Source organism: Peromyscus californicus, unplaced genomic scaffold, assembly GCF_007827085.1.
Source record: "Peromyscus californicus insignis strain IS unplaced genomic scaffold, ASM782708v3 Scaffold_6__1_contigs__length_162567912, whole genome shotgun sequence".
Classification (NCBI taxonomy): domain Eukaryota; kingdom Metazoa; phylum Chordata; class Mammalia; order Rodentia; family Cricetidae; genus Peromyscus; species Peromyscus californicus.
The window spans coordinates 122,082,922-122,103,087 of NW_026294584.1; positions in this window are offsets into that span (position 1 = coordinate 122,082,922).

A 20,166-nucleotide genomic window follows, 5' to 3' on the forward strand; every position below is an offset into this window, starting at 1 on the left:
TGTGGGATTCAGAGCTCTCCTTCTACCATGTGAGTCCCAGGGACTGAATTCAGGTTGTCAGAATTAGTGGCCAGACCTCTCACCAGGCTACATGAACTATTTAAACCTCTCTGAGTTCTGATATCTTTATCTATGAGATAAATCTGATAATAATCCTCCCAGAAAAGAATCGTTATAGCCAGTGAAATAACTTACATAAAGAGCTCATCACAGTGCCTGACACACAGGAATTGCCTAATAAATATCTATGATTATTGCCTCTATTACTATCAACAGGTTAATAAAACTGTGTAATTTTTTTTTAGAGACAGGGTTTTTCTGTGTAGTTTTGGTGCCTGTCCTGGAACTCACTCTGTCAACCAGGCTGGCCTTGAACTCACAGAGATCCACCTGGCTTTGCCTCCTGAGTGCTGAGATTAAAGGCGTGTGCCACCACCACCTGGCTAAAAACCTGTGTAATTTTTATATCTCTTTTGCGTATAAGAAAGGGATTGAGCTCAGTGTCTGGCATTCATTAAGGAATCAGGAACTTTCAGATATTGTTACTTATGAATCAGAGAAACTCAGTGTGGTAGCCTAGAAGAGGAAAGTAGATCTAGTGCAATCCTTTCCGTTTACAGTGAGGAAACACACAAGAGAAAGAAAATCACCTGCCAATCAGGATGCAGAGGAACAGAAGCACTCTCCATTGCAGGCTGTCTTCAAGACACCCCACTGCCCTGACCAGGGAACAGTGGTCAGAGGGGACAGTTTCTAAGTTGTCAAGGAAGCAGAGGGCAGGAAAGGAGAGAAAATTGCTTAAGAGATGCTACAGAATAGATCCTTCAGAGAACATCAGGACAGACTTAGAAAAAACACAGCAGAGAATGCCCCCACAATTCACAGATGTACAAGGAACCCTGCAGAACAAACTCTAACAAAACAGAAAAATGAGACCAAGAAGAGAAAAGCCAAGGAGCCCTCTAAAAGCTCAACACAGAAAAGAGCCTTTGCAAAGAGCCTGAAGACAAAAGAGTGTTAAGGGGTTTGTGACCTTAGCCCTGGAAATAAAAGACTTCTCCCCCATCCTAGACATGCTCTGCTGCTGCTGTTGCTGTTGCTGTTGCTGCTGCTGCTGCTGCTGCTGCTGTTGTTGTTGTTGCTGCTGCTGCTGTTGCTGCTGCTGCTGCTGCTGCTGCTGCTGCTGCTGCTGCTGTTACTGCTGCTGCTACTGCTGTTGTTGCTCCTGCTGCAACTACTGCCACCAACATACAAGGTGGTGATTTCACCTGCTTAGAGGACCCAGAACTCAGTCTAAGGAATGCATAGACACTATAGGTGGTAGCAATGGGGAAGTAAGTTTTAGATAAGGGCAAAATGGGAAACTCAGTATAGACCTGCTGTCCTGATGTGCTAACTTATGATTTTCATATGATGAACAGAGCATTAGTTTGAAATACAAATTCACAGATACAATACCCAGAGGAAGGGGCTGACACAGAGACAGTCTCTTCAAAAGCAATACACATATGGTGTACATACGTTCACACAAGTACAAGTACACACACATACACACACATAAATAAAGAATGAGTAAATATTTTTCAAGGCACAAATATAGATGGGAAGAACATTAGGGCTTTATGGTTTTTTGGTTTGGCTTGCTTCCTAGGCAAATGTTGCACTGAGTCTCCATGGAAGGGACTGTGGGGCACTTGAGCTTGTGAAAGTGTAACAGAACCTCTGTGCCCTGCTACACCATGGTCTTCCTATGTGATGCAAGCTTACAGGATAGGCAGAGCACCCCCTGTGACACAGAGCCTGCATCAAGATGGAAAGCAGGCTCCCAAACTAACCACATATAAAAGCTAGGCCAAAGGTCAACTCTGTGGAAAGAGGGAACACTGGAAAGCCTAAAAAGAGGAAGTCAATGTCCTTTGGGCTACAAAATGGGCTTCAGCTTCCACATACCAGCGTTGGCTATAGGGAGGGTCTCCTCCAACATTTCTAGGGCTACTGTCTCTTCCACTAAGATGGTTTTTTCTTAGATTGTACTGACAAGGATAAAGGGCAAAGAAAACTGGAAAGTAGATTAGGCATCCAGGATATAAGGATGGCAAACCTTGGTGTCTTTGAGCAAGCATGTCCCCATTTGGCAGCATACAGGCAAGCAAACTACCTAAACCATGTGTTTTCTGTCTTCTCAGAGGCATGGAAGAGGTCAGTGAAGAGGAAGATCATGTTAGTTGGTGACTATGATGCCTCCTAGAATCTTCTAAGGGGTTTCAAGTAGATGAATGGAAGAATCATTGTTTCCAGATGTTGGAGGTGCAATGTTGCAGTTTCCATGGAGGTAAATTCCTGGTTCCAGTACCATTCTCACAAGACCATGTTCAAAGACTCACCAGCAAGTCCAGACATGGCCTGAGCATTCTGCCCAGCCTCACACTCCAGAAAGCATCAGACACTAGGTTTCCAAAAGGAGGCTGTTGCTGCTTAGTTCTCATGTGTGCTTGTTTGTTTGTTCATGGTATTGTTTTCCTTTTCATATGTCTGTGTGTGGTATCAGTGTGTGCCTGTGTAGTGTGTTGTGTATGTTTGTACATGTGTGGGAACAATGTTGTGTGGAGGCACTCATAAGTTTGTGTACCCGTGGAGACCCAAGGTTGATGTTGGGAATTTTCTACCTTATTCAATGAGGTAGGGTCTCTCAATGAACTTAGAATTCACTGATAGGACTCATCTCACTCGATAGCTTGCTCTAGGGTTCCTCTGTCTTTATCTTCTAAGAATGGAATTAGAAGTCATTCTCACTGTACTCACCCAGCCTTCACAAGGGTTCTTGGGATCCACAAATTCCAGTCCTCATGCTTACATGGCAAGTACTTTAACCACTGAACAATTTCCCCAATACCCTCCCCACATCTAGGTATTATGCTTAAAATAGAAACCAGAGGAAGGGACAAGATTGAGTGCTTATGGTGTACAAACAGCCCTGGTCTTTACACCTTCATTCTTTGGCTTCTCCTCCTCTCTACTGTGCTGGTGATGACCTCAAATGAAGCACTCACATTCCATCTTTCAACAGTGCACAGAACAAGGTATGTGTTCAGACTTACAGGATATGTATATCAAGTCTCCTCAGTAAAAAACTAAGAGTGATGCTTGGAAAGTGGATAAAAGCCTACCTGTGTGACAGAGTAGAAGATAACAGGTTTGCTTTAATGGGAATGAGCATCCTTGTTTCCAACCTCCTACACAGTATGGAGGGGTTAAATGTCATAACATCAGCTCATTGTCACCAGAAATGAAGGAACCTTTTTTATTGCAGCAAAGAGTTATAAGAAGAGAAAGGTCTTCAGAGTCTATTTGAGATGAGTAGAAATTGTTATCAATCTCTAACTAGCTGTATATGTGCATACATACACAGGACATCATTGAAATATAAATACAACTGCTATGGCTTGCTATTAAGTGAAATCCAAAGCTCAGATACTGAAGGTTTGGTCCACAGTGTTCCCAGCTGGTGCATATTGCCTTTTCACCATGATTCTCTGTCTCACCACAAGCCTAGAAGCATCTAGACCAAGTGACCATACCATAAACCAAATTAAATATTTTTCCTGTAAAGTAATAGTCTCTAGCATTTTGTCTCAGTGATGGAAAACTGACTGACCCAGTATCTTTTTGCCAAAAAAATAAGCTAAAATATCAAACTTTGTGATATAAAATAAAATATTAGTGGTAAAGTTTATTGGTTACTGATTACATCAATAAATGGCAGCCACAATTAGATTATCACTGTATTTTTCCAAAGAGCATGGAAAAGAAAAGAAAAATGCCCAATACAATAGGATACAAGCAGGTGATGTACTAAAAGCAGAAGCCACTCCCATACAGTCATGGAGACCCAGACCCATACAGTCAGGAGTTAAGCAAAGGGATCTTTAATACAAGGAATTTGAGGTAGCCTAGGCAACACAGAAGGAGCCTTCTGTCAGAAAACAAAACAAAACAACAACAACAAAAGGAAGGAAGGAAGGAAGGAAGGAAGGAAGGAAGGAAGGGAGGGAGGGAGGGAGGGAGGGAGGGAGGGAGGGAGGGAGGAAGGGAGGGAGAAAGGGAGGAAGGAAAAGAAACAAAATTAAATAATTCTTTAAAAATTAAAAATATGAAAGGAAAGACTTGGGAGGAAGGTGCTCTAATTTGACCCCAAGTTCAACAGGCAACTGTTAATAGGGATAGATCATTTAGATAATCATAACTTGAGACATAAGTGGGCTCATCCTGGTTGGCATGGAACTGGGTCGGGAACTCAAAAGGCACCAGAGGACACTTTAGATGCTGAAGGAAAACCTAGCCTGCTAGATAATGCAAAATATTCAAATCATAAAGAAAATAATGAGTCAAGTAGTCATACAATAAGCAAGTACCTGCATGGGGATGAAAACTCAGTCAGAATCCTCGAAGGGAATCCCAGCTGCCACAAGATCCCAGGAAGAGATGGGAGTTCACTGTGAACCCAGATTTGGGTAGTACACTGTGAAATTCAATAAGGACCTCTGACCTAAATGTTTAGAAGCCCAGAGGCAAACAGCAAGGATAAGGTTAATGTATAAACTGATGGATGGGTGGGTGTCAATGAGTTCCTAAATTTGAGAGAAATGGGAGAGATGTCAAACAAGTTAAGGCCAAAAATGCCCAGTGAGATCCTTAGGGGCAAATGGGTTAAGTTTAAAACCAGAGCTGGCTTTTGTCTTAGCAACTGAGGAAGCCTGGCAAGTGATTTTGTGTGTGTATGCATGTATCTATGCGAATATTTATATGTGTATGAGTGTACATGAATGTGTGCATGAGAGACAGAGAGAGAGAGAGACAGACAGACACAGAGAGAGAGAGAGAGACCCAGACCAAAGGTTTAGTCTGGTATCTTCTTCAATCACCCTCTATTTAATTGTTTTTAGATAATATTTCTGAATGAACTCAGACCTCAGTGATTCAGGACTGGCTGGCTGCTCCTGTCTCTTCCTTCTTAGCATCAGGATTGCAGACATGTGCCCACTGCTCCCAGCTTTTTACCCAGGTACCAAGATTTCTAACTCGGGTATTCACGCTTATACTGCAAGTATATTCCAGACTGTGCCATCTACCCAGTCCCCAAATTACTTTTTTCAAGACTGTTTGTTTATCTATGAGCTGGGAATGAGAGATACCAATAAGCATACCATAGAGTTTGAATAGCAGAAAGCAAGACATTTTTCAGCTTAACCCCAAGTAATGCTAACTTAGATAGAAACTCTTTTCCACATCTTAGTAACTACATGTTATGTAGGAAAAGGATACAAAACAATGTTTTATAGCATGATAACATATGTGGAGATGTGTTTTATTTACACTTATTTATGTTATATGTATGAGTACAGGAAAAATAATATATATTTCTTTGTATGTCTATGTATGTCTCTGAGAGTATATGCACACCATTTGTGTAGGTGTCAATGGAGCCAGAAGAGGGCATTGGATCCCCTGAAACTGGAGTCACAGGTGGCCATGAGCTGTTCAGGGTGCTAGGAATGAAATTTGAATTCCTCAGCAAGAGTACTGGTTATTCTTAACTGATGAAGCATCTCTCCAGTGCCGAGAATTCAGTCTTTTACTAATGATGGCTACATCTAGAGACACAGGGGAGCTGACACAAGTGAAGAAAGGAAATTTAAAAAAATAAAATAAAAGGAACTTTATTTTCAATTTTGGGACACAAACATGCATTATTTGGATCTTTAAGATGAAACTGGACTTTTTATTGCTAATATACTAAAACCAACTGAAATCCTTATTCAGCATCGTGTTATCAACATATACATAATAATTATATAGAATGGATATTATTCAATCAATGAACTTTATGTAAATATTACCAGGCCAATTCTTTGCACCAAACAGAAACTAGGAATTACTGCTATTTGACAAAAACAGTAGTTTTTGTTTTCTGTTTTGTTTTTTTATCTTTTTTTAAAATCACTTATCAGCTCTGATGAACTATCAGGGAAGGGATTATGTTGGAATCCAAATCTTTTAAAAATGTATTTATCATCATTAGTTTGTTGTTTCTTCATATGCAATGATTCATTTCCTCCCACCCATAGTTTTAAAGGGACTTTAGAATTAAACCTTAAGAAGCTATTTTTTTCTAGAATCTGTTTGAACCCAGCACTTAATGCCAATAAAAAAGCTGGGAGTAATTTGTTTTCCTCTATAATTTCAAAGCTGATCAATAAAAAAATCCTTTACTGCTGTCATGGCTTCCATAGCTTTTAATGGTGAGTCATTATGGAAGAAATTTGGGTCCATAGATTGCAGATGGTCAGACCCCATTTTTCTTGTGGCTTCTGTGGTTCCAAGTGTGCTGAGTGGCAGAGAGAAGAGCTGGCTTTATACAGTGTACTCCACAGAACTGAGAATGTAGAAAACAGCTCACAGCTGGAGGCAGTTCATGGCTCAGTATCACTGTGTAGGATAAGGTATAGGCTCTGGGTCTGCCTGATGTAAGAGCCCAGCTGTACCCTACTTGCTTGTGACCTTAGTGAATCACTTTGCCCTTTAAGACTTCGTTTCCTTCTTGGAGTTAAAAGGATGATGATCATGGGATCAATGTCACAATTATAGTGAATCAGTGAGATGATTCAGAATACTGATCTATAGTAAATGCTCAATATACAATTTTATTTTTCTTATATTTGAGGAAGTTCAAATTTAGTTTGATAGCATCCATGCCTTTGATCCAATTGAAATAAATACATATGAAGCACCAACTAAATCATGTTTCAGTTTCTGCGCACAAGAACCTTACATTCTAGCTTAGGAAGGCAAACATACTGCACAGAAAAATTAGCTACATTCTCAAGGTTCGTCTAGCCAATTAAGATAAAACTAGGTTACTGAACCCAAAATAACTGGGTATCAGAAAAAGAAGAAATTTTTTTTATGGAAGTTTCCACAAAATAGGGTTTGGCTGAGGCCTGAGTTAAGACTCTTTTGAGACAGAGAGGAAGGTGGCAGGCTGTGTGACTAAGTTTTTCAGCACTGTCACAAAACACCTGATCTGAGCCACTCTTAACAGCAGAGGTATGATTTGATTCACAGTTACGAAGGGTTTGGTCCAAGGTCAATTATACTCATTGCTTTAGGTTCAAAACCAGGTAGAATGCCATGGGTTTTGAGTATGGCTAAGGAGACTGCGTACCTCATGACAGCTAAGAAGCAGAAAGGGACAATGGGAAGGGACCAAGGCCAAGATACATGCTTCAAATGCATGTCCCCAGTGACCTACTTTTCCAGCAAGGTCTCACCTTCTATAGTTCCATCACCTTCTAATAGATTATTTGATTTTTTTAATCTATCAATAGATTTAACCATTGATTTAAGCCAGAACTTTTACAACCTAATCATTACTTGGAAACATCCTCACAGTCTTACAGAGAAGCCTAACAGTGGATTTATTTACTAGTGGTGGATTTATTTTTTTTTCAAGATACCTCTTAACCTTTTTTTTTCTTTTTTTAGTGAGGCTCAAGATTAACCATCTCATTTCTTTCGACTGGCCAAGGGGTATTTTATGAGTGAAACATAAGTGTCTCCAAAGATATTCAAAGCAAAACTATAAACCAAATGAATTGGAGAAGATTAGTTTTTACAGACCCAAAGCAATAGGGAACCACTGTAACAGGGTCTACTACTTCTTAAGCTTTGCATTTGTAACTGTAGTCAGATCAATCCTGATTCTCAATGTACTAGAGATGTCTCCACATAACAATGTCTGAAAGCCATTATTTAGGCTCCCTCAGATGAGGACCAACACCAGCCAGTCACAATAAAATCTAGAACCTGATGAATGACTGCAGAACATCATCCTAGTACACAGCCTTCTCATTTTAGGATCCCCTAATTGTCATCATCCCCATCTGGGAACTCATGAGAAATATGACTTCTCAGGCTCCATCTAGACTTAATGATTCAGAATCCCTGGAGTTTGTGGATAGAGACATCTGTTTTGACAAGCCCTGTAGAATATTCTGATATGATTTATGACAGTTACAGCACCATCTTAGTATTTTCCTTTCAGATATACATATTTAAGATCCTCATATTGGTCATCACAATAAACTGCTATCCCTCTGTTACCCAAAAAGAGGCTTCCAACTTCTCTGATGGCCTCCATTTTAGAGAGAATCTATGGAAGGGACAAATCCTAAGGATATATAAAATATGATTGTTCTCACCAAACAGAAAGAAAAATGAAAAAGCAAAAAGAACCAAACAGCTGTTTTAGTGATGTGCTTACTTCTTGTGATGGGGCACAGCAGAAGAACCATTGAGGAACTTTAGACAAATGGCTTATGCAGCTGGATCTTTATGCCACCTCATTTTAGCAGCAGAGAGGCTAGATCTCATTGGCACACTTACTCTACAGGCCATGGGAACCTTCTGACAGGAATACCCTGTTCGGATGGGGCAAAAATCATAAATATTGATTCTATTGTTGGCTATCCTCATCCAAAGTCAGTGATTGATACTGGAAATGAAGGGGCGCTTTTGTAGCCTGTGCAGGAACACATGCAGGAACATTTGCAGTCCATGCTGTAAAGAGGAATCAACACATGCATGTCATGACTAATTTAGCAAATAGACATTGTAAATATTTTGCTGTGTTTTTCATTTTTGTTTTGTTCTGAGGTAATCCCCTCCCAACCATGAAGCAGTATAAGGATGACACCAGCAGAAATTAACTGGACCCAGCATCTCAAGAAGCACCTGACTGCCAAACACCTAAAAATGAGGGAAGAGTCTAAGGGGGAAATATTGGGGGAAACAGAAAACACAGCCTAAAAACCCTTGCTAACCAAATGGCTGGTGGAGTGGATAAAGACTAGACTTCAGGATGATTGACTTCCCCCACTCTACCCCCTCCTTTCCCCTATATGATATGCTGGTTATAGATGGGACAGGAAACTATTTTTTTTTAGGATACTAATCCACAGTCTTATCAGATTGCTATCTGTCTGAATAACAAGCATCAACAAGTGACAGAAGCAATGACCTGAAGATGAAAATGTCACCAATATATTCTATGTCCTTTCTAAAATTTTCTCCCTGTGGCATGATTCTAATCCCAAACATCAAATATGTGGGGAAAAAGCAGGAAACCTAGAACTCAAAAAGATCAGAATAAACACGAGTTTATTTGGTTCTTCCATGGAGTACCAGAAAACATTCCTAGGAATTTTCTTCTAGCATTTAGTACTTAAAAATGTTCTCCACAGATGTTTTCCTACTTGAATTCACTATTTGTTACATACACTCATAAGTAGTCCAAAATTCCTTCTGTTACATACTTTGAAGAACTGTGACCTACCCAAGAGGTGTGTTTCTATGGTTATTTTAGTTTCCAGTTGACAAGGAAGACTAATCATCATGGGGTCATTCATAAACATTGGTTACTAACCATCATGGGGTCATTCATAAATATTGATTACATGAAAGAACAATGGAGGCACAATGGAGTGAAAGATGGCTGTAGATAAATCTACAAGATTTGAATTTGCCTATTACTGATAGACAAGGAAAAACATTCATGGAATTTCTCAGAAGTACATTTTCATGTACAAATTGATTGCCAAGACTCCCATAGTGCCAACAAAGTGCTTTAAAATATTTTCACTTCCATCTTGGAAATGATCAGATCCACCCCAACACTACTGCCCATTAAGAACACAGTATTTATGTCTAGTTAAGTCTTGAAATTATGCACTTAGAGTCATGTGCCAGAGGGACTAAGGAACTTCCCAAGAGAGATGCTGTTTCATCCCTTCTGCTATCTCATCACAAGTCAATACCTGGAGATGAGAAGGGATTGGTCTTTGGAGACCAAATGGTTTTTGAAAGAGATCAGCTGATCCATCTAGATGTAACCCTGTATTTTTGGAATATGACAAAAGAAAGGTCTTGGCTTCTGCGAAAGGGAGTGTAGATCTTAGTTTGAACTCTGGAAACTATGTTTTAACCCTAATTCCACCACCATCTAGCAAAGGAACTTGTGCAAAGCCTTTCTCTCTAAACATGAGCTTTTTGTCTATCAATGAGAAAATGGGAGTCATAAATACAAAGTCGTGAATACACTGACATGGCATTACTAGTAGAAGATTTCACACCTGACTTCCTGTCATGGGTTACAATCAAGATACAGGCACCCTAAATATACCATATAAACTTACCTTCAGACTATGCATATGAGGTGGATACAAAATGTAAATGAATTCTGTGTGTAGGCTTGGTCCCATCCTTAAGACATATCATTATGTACACACGAATACTTCAAAGCCTGTAAAAGTTTAATATCTAAAACACTTTCGATAAAGCCTTTCAAATAAGGGTTCCTCAACTTGTAATGACAGCAATTGCTAACACACTGAGTATTCAATAATTATAAACACTCTGAACATGCCATCTGACCTGGACCTCACCTGTGTTCTTTGAAGTTAGACACCGAGCCTGGTAATTTATCTAAGAGTACACACAAAAATGGCATAGTCTGCTTTAAATGCAGGTAGGTCTCAGTCTAAAACCCAAGCTCATAATGGCAACATTAATAACTAGGAAAAAGCATCCCAAATTAGAAAACACGCTGAAAAAAATCAAAGTACATCAAATGCATGGGGCTTTATGAGTAACCATGAGACTTTTAGCATCACTGTACTGTTTACACCAACATGAGGCAATAGGCATTTTCCCCTTAATTATGAGAAAGTACCTTCTCTGCGAATTATTATCATTCTGATCATCTATATGCCAGATCACCCTGGTCCTTAATGCTAGGCTGTTTAAAAAATTACTGAAAAGATATGGAGAACCATACCAGGAGGCAGGGAGTGACTTGTAACTGTCTCCAATTGCCATGGGTGAGCTGAATAATACAGGTTTTGTATAGTTTACTACCCACCAGAATAATCATAAAAAGTCCATCCAACTCCTAAGTCTTGGTTTCATAACATGCCAAATAGCAAGGGCATTATCTTCTGATTTAAATTGCAGGGCAAAAGTGATTTATGATAACAAAAACCACAGATGATGGAACACTGGCACCCCTGGTAGCAAGTGTGTTTGCAGGGTGGAGAACAAGCAGGAGTAAAGGGTTCTGACAGATAGATAGGCTATGTTCTCATAGAGAGTACTCATAACTGGGTTCTAATTGCTTGCAATAGGAATTGGTCCTTGACTCAGGTTTTATCAACTTCCTTCTTTTCCCTGTCTTACTCCCCCAGTCATTCACTGTGTTCATTGAGACAACTTCTCAAGTCATCTATTTGTACCCAAATTTGAGGCAACATGATTTTTGAAAAGAGAATACTAACTAAATATTCATTCAGTAAGCAAGTCCAGAAGACCAAGTCATAGGTGGGACTTAAGATTTCCTGTGCCAAGTTTGCCCCTCCTACATGATGTCCACGGAGGTGAATCTGATGGATACTGTATCTGTGAGTAGGTTCTACTTATGGCATAGTGGACCTTAATATAAAGAGATTATCTAGGAATCCCTGATCCTAGTACCTGAGCCTCCCTGAGACATTTATTCTCACCTTTTTGCTTAAAAGGAAGCAGGAACAACTCAACATGAGTGTAGCCTTGCTGCCTTGAAGATGGAGGTGGCAATGTTATAAAAAATGTAGCTGCCTCTAGGAACTCATAGCTGACAGCCTATGAGAAAATATGGACCACAGACCAACAGCCATGAGGAACTGAATTCTTACAACATGAATGAATTTGGAAATTATTTTCCTCCAGAGCCTCCAAATGTAACCTTAACCCAGCCAACAACTTGAATCCAGATGAGCCCACCCAGACTTGCTGCCTAAGTCTCTTCGTGAAAATAAATGTGCAATATTTCAAGTTCCTAATTTTGTGATGACATGTTACATAGCAATAGTAATAAATCCTAAAATGCCAATCAAAGGGAAACACACCTATATGTCTAGTTTTGAAAAAAAAAAGTCAAGTGCTTTCAAGTAATGTTTCAATAAGATTTGCTTGCTAAATAGTATACACAGTGCATCTTAAAATAACTTACTGTTTTTTAAATTTTATGTATATGCCTAATGTTGGGTGAGCATGTATATGGTGTATGTACAGGTTCAAGTGGACTTGTGCTGTGGGATGGTCTGTATGTCAAGTGTGTTGCTGATTGGTCAATAAATAAAACACTGATTGGCCCGTGGCCAGGCAGGAAGTATAGGTGGGACAAGGAGGAGAATAGAGCTGGGAAGTGGAAGGCTGAGTCAGAGAGACACTGTCAGCCGCCATGATGAGAAACAGCATGTGAAGATGCCGGTAAGCCACGAGCCATGTGGCAAGGTATAGATTAATGGAAATGGATTAATTTAAGCTGTAAGAACAGTCAGCAAGAAGCCTGCCACGGCCATACAGTTTGTAAGCAATATAAGTCTCTGTGTTTACTTGGTTGGGTCTGAGTGGCTGTGGGACTGGCGGGTGTCAGAGATTTGTCCTGACTGTGGGCCAGGCAGGAAAACTCTAGCTACAAATGGTGTCCAACGTTGTGGCAAGAGTTTCCACCTAAAAACTGAGAAAAAAAGATTCTAAAACGGAGCTAAAAACAGCTTCCTAATTGTCTCTCTCAAATGAGCGGCAGCTGCTGGTTTGAGCTACTTGTGGGTTCCTAGCGTTCGTGCTCGACCTGCAGTATGGCGGGAATGATTCTCTGCAAGTGGCACATTAAGCTGCATGGTGGATTTAGCCTTTGCTAGTACAAAACAAAAAAAGAGGTTTCTGGACTACACGCTGCTTGGCTAAAAACATAGACCCACAATAGCTCCCAGAGCTGGTGGAAAAGATAACACCGCCATGTTGGGAAGCTGAGGTGGGTGGAGCCAGCAGCCACAGCTGCTGCAGTTTATGGCAATAGATTCACAATAAGACAGATTCAGATGTAATAGTTTACAATGTGTGCAAAAGATACGTAGGCTTGAAAGAGACAAAAAAGATGATATATAGAGTTATAGAAACAAATACATAGTTTTAAAAAATAAAGTCTTTAAAGAGACAGTAAAGGTAGTATAAAAAATAAGCCATGTAGGGGGCTGGGGAGATGGCTCAGAGGTTAAGAGCACTGACTGCTCTTCCAGAGGTCCTGAGTTCAATTCCCAGCAACCACATGGTGGCTCACAACCATCTGTAATGAGATCTGGTGCCCTCTTCTGGCCTGCAGGCACACATGCTGTATACATAATAAATAAATCTTTAAAAAAAAAAAAATAAGCCATGTAAAAATGGATATTACACAGAGAATCTGCATTGTGCTATCTTTGGGACTTTTAACTGCAAAAAAACATCTGATTGTAAAAGCTGTTGAGTTATGCCAAAATGTATATTTTAAAGGTACCTTGACTTCAAAATTTGGATATAAGGATATGTTGCTTTGGAAAAGAGTCTCTTTTGTTCCCACAGAAAGCCAAAGGCTATGGATTTGTTCCAGATTAAGATACATCAGGTTTGACCAGCCAAGACCCCCTGAAAGGTCTCCGATGACACCATGGTCCAGATGATCCAACATCCAGAACGATTTGAAGGCAACTGGCTCAGACAATACACCCTCATGGACTATTCCATAATTCTAAAATTTTCTTTGTATCCCCATAAGATACAGCGCCCCCCTCCAGCAGGAAGTAGTAAGAGAAGCTATGCCCAAATTCCCAAATTATATGTAATTTTACTTTGTTAAGGTTAAAACCTTCCTTTTTGAAAAAAAAAGGGGGAAGTGCTGTGGGATGGTCTGTATGTCAAGTGTGTTGCTGATTGGTCAATAAATAAATCACTGATTGGCCCATGGCCAGGCAGGAAGTATAGGAGGGACAAGGAGGAGAATAGAGCTGGGAAGTGGAAGGCCGAGTCAGAGAGACACTGCCAGCTGCCACGATGAGGAACAGCATGTGAAGATGCTGGTAAGCCACGAGCCATGTGGCAAGGTATAGATTAATGGAAATGGATTAATTTAAGCTGTAAGAACAGTTAGCAAGAAGCCTGCCACGGCCATACAGTTTGTAAGCAATATAAGTCTCTGTGTTTACTTGATTGGGTCTGAGTGGCTGTGGGACTGGCGGGTGTCAGAGATTTGTCCTGACTGTGGGCCAGGCAGGAAAACTCTAGCTACAGGCTTGTGCATGGGGCGGGCAGATAATTATACATGTGTGTGCATTCGTGTGGAGGCTAGAAGTTGATATGAGGTATCTTCCTCAATTGCTCTCCAACTTATTTTTTGAAACTTGACCTCTCTCTAAACCAGAAGCTTACTAGTTCATCCAGGCTGGCTGGTCAGTGGGCTCCAAAATCTACCTCCCCAGTGCTGGGGTTACAGACATCAGGTACCATATTCAGCTCTTTACATGTGGTGCCAGGGATCTGAAATTAGGTCCTCATGTTTGCACAATGGGTACTTTATCAGCTGAGCCATCTCCCCAGCCCAATATTCTTTCTATTTTTTGAAAATCAAGCTTATTCCAAATGATTCCATGCTGAAATTTGATTTGATGACAATGCAAGCATCTCAAAGTCAATCGCTTAAATAATTAGTCTTGATGGAGTGTTTCAAAGAAATTAAACCATGACAGCATCAGTTTGTAGGAGCAGAAATTGCTTTCTACAGGGGGTCAGGCTAGAGGGAATAAGTCGATGACATTGTGGTTCTTAAGGCACCATCTCGCTTTTAAGTGAGGCTGTGATGAATGTCTACAGGATGAAGCCATGAGGTTAGGCAGGAATTTTAGATCTCTCAGTTCTCTCTGGATTTCCAGCAATCCCAAACTGCAAAGGAGCCAGGTACCGCTTGTTCATGTCTCCTCATTTTTCCTCCTTTCAATTGTTAATGCTGACACCTAGATTCATCATGCTGGGGTAGATTTTAATGAAATCAGAAGTGAACAGAAGTCAGGCATATACTCTGTGTTGTCACAGAACCCCAACTACTCAGACAGGATGCAGTTGGGAAATGCTGAGCCCTGACTATCACACAAATGAAGGCAGATAAGGAGCTACAAACAAAGGCAGGCTAGCATGAGATGAACTCAAGCCTAACAGACATGTGAACTACCTGCCACCCAGGGGTGTACTTTTACCATGTTGTCTTTCTACATATTTGATTTGGGCTATAGTTTGCTGTTTTCAAGCTTAGATATTTTGATGCCTTTGAAGACACTTACACCACTGAGCCATGTGTTAGTGTGCAGGAAAGAGCACTTGGAAAGAAATGACACAGTAGGGTCCAACCCTGGGCTCTATTTGTTCCATTTAATAGATAATGACATGTTTTCTCCTATCTCTGGGTTTTTGGAAGCCCTACTGGCCAGCTTCTTCATCCTTCCCCAGCTCACATCCATGCCATATAATCTGTTGAATACACAGGTGCCAGATGAATACTTTATAAATATGTATCACATCATGCCTCTCTGTTTCTATCCTCTAATTGCTTCCCATCACATACAAAACAAAGCCCCAGGCTTCCCAACCTTAAGCCTTCAAAGCTTTATGTTACTTGACTTTTGTGTACCCCTTTGGTCTCTCAGTATTACTTTCTGTTAACACTTCATCCCATGCTAGAATATTTTTGTATGCTCTGATAAGCCATTTACATGCTTCCCATCTTAGAGCCTTTTACTTAACATTCCCTCTATGTAGAAGATCCTCTCTAAGGATTTTCTTGTACTGGCTTCAGCACCTTCTTTACTGTTTTCAAACACTGTTCTCTGAATTCATTACATTCATTTGTGAATTGAATTTATCTTCTACTATAACAAAACTCTAAAAGAGATGGGATTTTTGTCCATGATATTTACAAGCATCATAAACCCACCATATCTAAAAGGGTGACTAGTATACGGAAAGTCAACAAATATTTGCCAAGTGAATGAATGAATGAATGAGTAGTCTAGCCACCATCTGCCATAGTACATGTGATAGCCTCTGCTTGTCAGAATATGTAATCAGGCAAACTAAAACAGCCCATTTCCCAGTGTGCCATGAAACAGAATTTCTAGGATACCAGCATTATAGCTTTAATGGTGGAATCATTTAAACACTTCACATACCTGGCCTTTGTTGGAAGGAAGAGAAATACAAATAACTGGTGTCCATTACGCCATCAAGGAGGGAGCCGGCAAGTTAAAATCCATTTTCCCTTTCCTGTTGCTTGTGGAGCTGGGTCTGTTTATTCCCCTCACTATCTTGTCACAGTTTCCTTCCCTGTTCCCTCCATCCACTGAATTAATGAGTTTGCAAAGAAAATGGACTCTCTCTGCCTTTGCTATTACTTCAAGGTGACAATGGAGCTTTGTCCCTCTGTAGGAACTGGCTTCCCATTGGGCCTTTGACTGTACTATTTCCTTGAATGCCAAACCCAGGAAAGGAACTCACTTCAAAAAGTTTTCTTATACAATATCAGAAGCTCTTTTGTTCTAATAAATGGTGGTTTTCTGCAAATTAACATATCTAGATATAGTCACAGCTAGTACTGTTGATATCTTCATATATTATGTGAAAGGACATATGTAAAGTACTCAAATGTCTCTCAATTCCCTGACTTAGGAATGTTAGATTCTAGGGTGTGCTTTGGCTTTTGCTCAATTAAAGAATTTTAGAATTCTATCACCCTCAAATCTGAGGATACTCACCCCTCAAAAGCAGGTAATTGCTTTTGCTTCCTAGTCACTTTTTGCCCTTCATAAGAACTCACCCTTGAGAGCTGACAAATAAAGATAAATTACCAGTCTAGAGCATTCCAACTAACTAAGCCACTGTAGTCACTCCAGTGAAGCCCAAAGCCCACATTTTGCTTTGTTAGCTAAAATTTCTCCTCTCTTTGTCTTCAACAATGTGACCTAGAATTGTATAATTCCAAGAAAAGGTTGGAAGAGCCAGGTTCTTTATCACAATGCCTTTACTTTCAGACTTAATGATATTCCTTGACTGGAAAATGAATTGTTTCATACTAAAAAGGTCTGTGATAGAATCCCTGGGTTTCTAAATAAATAAATAACTTTTGCCATATACATAGGAAGTATGTATATATATATATATATATATATATATATATATATATATATATATATATCTTTGTCATATATGTATATACTAGATTCTATACTGTGTTATAGGGCATAAAATTAGCTGCTAATATAAGAATTTATATTTACCTGATAGAGAAACTTATATTTAATAAATTTACTGCTTTATTGTATGCTAGAAGTCTTGGATTAAGTTTTATTTGTAATACTTCAGTTCATCTTCCCAGTGATTGACAGGCACATACTTTAATAGTACAATGATGAACATACAATGAATAAGCATTCTAGCAGAAGTATTGACTTGTATCTGTAATCATAGAAATCCACAGAAAATGGACACATGAAGATTTAGAATTCAATGTCAGCCACATCAACATAAAAATATCAAAGTCACTGGGATATATGAAACCTTATGCAAAAAAAGGTGGTTTAAATGAGTAAAGAATTCTAGAATCAGACTGCCTGGGTTTGGTACCCCAATCCTGCCACTGAGTAGTGATGAGACACTGGGTAAGCTATTTAACCTCTTTATATCTCAGTTGCTTAGAATAATCAGTATCACAGAAAACAGTTTCCCAAACTCTGAACATTTTAAAATCAAGTGCCAGATTTTGGCAATGCACTTTATACCATTTTATTCTTATATATTTTATCACTATTTGCATATTATACCACTTAACATTGCCTTTTACAATGCCATTCTTGCACTTGCTGGTAAGAGAGTCAAATCTCAAAGGTTAAGGTCACAATCCTCCACAAGCTTCCCTCTCAGCCAGACACCACACACAAACTCCATAGCTCTCTGGCCTCTTGTACTTCTGACCACCTAACTAATATTGTATTATGTATAAGGGAAAACATGTTTATATTTCAGTAAGATAGGTTGCCTAGGTCTAATCACATGTCGATAGAAAAAGGACCATATTTGGGACCACAATTTCATCATAAATAGATATGCATTAGTCACAGCCAAATAATAAAATCACATAGGGTGAGATCTAGTATGACCTGCAAACACTAAATTTCCATGCCCTTGGGATGCACCTCCTTCCTGCATGAGAATGTATATCATTAGTAGAAAGCTCCTGTGAGCTAAATATCCAGACTGTTTGCTGTGTTTCACTATGTAGTTATGATTGACTGAACCACTGATCATAGGATTCCACCCAGTCTTCAACCTCTTGAGAAGTAGGTGGAAATCATGTGACCCAAAATCATAACTCTCAAATTATTTGGAGAATCTTTCCAGAGTGGTTGGGCCTCATCCTAAAATTACTAAGAGGTCACTATGAGTCACCTTTTTTTGGCATAAGCCCTGAGAGAGCCTACAATGAATAAAAGGAAATTTATTATCTCTTGGCAATTCCAAGGAGTAAGAAGTCACCTTTCAGTGACCAGAAAGGAAGGGCTATGATCCCAAGCAAGACTTAAGAGGTTGAAGCAGTAGGATAAAAACTTCAAGGTCAGCCTGAGCCACATAGTGAGCTACAACCCAGATGAGAAAACACAAGACAGTCTCAGAACAAAACATAATTCTTCAGTATATGATTTCAGTTTCCTTTTCATTTTAAATAAATTTGCTGTCATTGTCAGAAACGATATAATGTAATCACATCCTATCAGTGGGAGTCACAGCTTGTCTAAAACACCATAAAAGAGATGAGTGACTAAAAATTTTAAGTGTTATCTGAATATCATCCAACATCATCTACCATCACCACTGACATATTTTTACATCAAGTTTGTTATACCATTTTCCCCAGCAAATCACTTCCCTTTCCGTGGTCACTATTGACATCCAACTTGGTGAACCAATGAGTTTTATCAGGGTTATTTACAGGAGCAGCATTGAATGTGAATAGAAGCAGAATGTATATACTTCAAAATCTGTCAGAATCATACTGTTCTATCTTGTTATTTCAATTGAAGAGACAGTAATTCTAGCATAAGGAAAAGACTTGCCAAAATCTTTTTTGCAGTGTGCCTTATACCATTTCATTATTATGCATTATAACACTATTCATTTAACATTGCCTTTTACAAAGCCATACTTCTACCTGCTGTTTAGAGACAATCAAATCTCAAAGGTTAAGGTCATAATCCTCCATAACTCACTGTCACCAAACACAAATTCCATAGGTCTGGCCTTTTGTACTTCTGACCAACTAACTAATATTTTATTATGTATAAGGGATGAGGCATATTCATATCTCAGTAAGAGGGTGGCCTAGGTCTAATCCCATATACATAGATAGATGACTATATTTGGGACCATAGTTTCATCATAAAAAGATACCACTTATGACTCCATCCCAGTCTTTGACCTTCATATCATTGGGTCCTTCCTTCACTCCCAAAAGTTATGTCATCCATTGTTATGTGACACTATTCCTGGGGAGAAGTGAACATATATCCACTTATCCCAGATATGGAACCAACCACAGATCAAAGTGAGGACACTAATGAAGTTCAACTTGATGCAGCAATGAGTTTTATCAGGGTTATTTACAGGATCAGAAATGACTCAAAGACAGGCCGGGTGGTGGTGGCACACGCCTTTAATCCCAGCACTCAGGAGGCAGAGCCAGGCAGATCTCTGTGAGTTTGAGGCCAGCCTGGGCTACAGAGTGAGTTCCAGGAAAGGTGCAAAGCTACACAGAGAAACCCTGTCTTGAAAAACCAAAAAAATAAAAAAATAAAAAAATAAAAAATAAAAGAAATGACTCAAAGACATCGACATTACCAAAGTTTCCCAAAGCATGGGTGACAGCTGACAAAAGCTGAAAATATGGAATACACTGTATAGTCTGCAGGTAGCTCAACATGTTAGAGAGTGTCCTTTCCTGGTAGGTCAGTTGGGCTAAGCCTCTTGCAGGCAACTTGGGTGGTCTCTGCTTCTTCTAGGTTGCTTGGCTCTTCTAGGCAGCTCAGGTTATCTGAGAATGTCTTTTAACAGTCCTCACTACTTGTATATGCTTGGGAGTGGGTAGTGAATCTGATCAGTTTCAGGAACTTCCTGAAGCTATTAAGATGTTTGTTTCCTGAGCTTAATAGCTTCTCTGCA